This window comes from Capsicum annuum, chromosome 3 (assembly GCF_002878395.1).
Source record: "Capsicum annuum cultivar UCD-10X-F1 chromosome 3, UCD10Xv1.1, whole genome shotgun sequence".
NCBI classification, from domain to species: Eukaryota; Viridiplantae; Streptophyta; class Magnoliopsida; order Solanales; family Solanaceae; genus Capsicum; species Capsicum annuum.
Genome location: NC_061113.1, coordinates 187,028,074 through 187,029,165, shown reverse-complemented (window position 1 = coordinate 187,029,165; position 1,092 = coordinate 187,028,074).

The following is a 1,092-nucleotide window of genomic DNA, read 5'->3' as shown; positions in this document are numbered from 1 at the left end:
TATACTAATTTATAAAACATATACACATGTATACGTTAAATATATACGTCTATAGAAGATATATAAACATATATACGCACCATTCAATATATATGTACTACTTTAAAAAATATACTACAATATATATATACTACAATATATATATATATATATATATATATATATATTTATATATATTTATATATAGTTATATACTAATTTATAAAACATATACACATATATACGTTAAATATATACGTTTATAGAAGATATATACACATATATACGCAACATTCAATATATATGTACTTCTTTAAATAAAATATACTAAAATATATATATACTACAATATATATATACTAATTTATAAAATATATACACATGTACACGTTAAATATATACGTCTATAGAAGATATATACACATATATACGCACCATTCAATATATATATACTACTATAAATAAAATATATTACAATTTGTATACACTACAATATACACACACTATATATATAATTATATAGTAATTTATAAAACATATACACACGTATACGTTAAATGTATACTACTTTAGAAGATACATACACACATATACCTACCATTCAATATATGTACTACCTTAAACAAAATATAATACAATATATATACACTACAATATATGCACACACTATATATATAGTTATATACGAATTTATAAAATATATACACATGTATACGTTAAATATATACGTCTATAGAAGATATATACACATATACACGTACCATTAAATATATATGTACTACTTTGAATAAAATATATTATAATATATATATATATATATATATATATATATACTACAATAAATAATTATATATTAATTTATAAAACATATACACATGTATACGTTAAATATACACATTTATAGAAGATATATACACATGTATATTCACCATTCAATTTATATATACTACTACTAATAAAATATACTATAATATATATACATTACAACATATATAGATATAGTTATATACTAATTTATAAAACATATACACATGTATACGTTAAATATACACGTCTATAGAAGATATATTCACATATATACACTCTATTCTATGTATATGTAATACTTTAAAT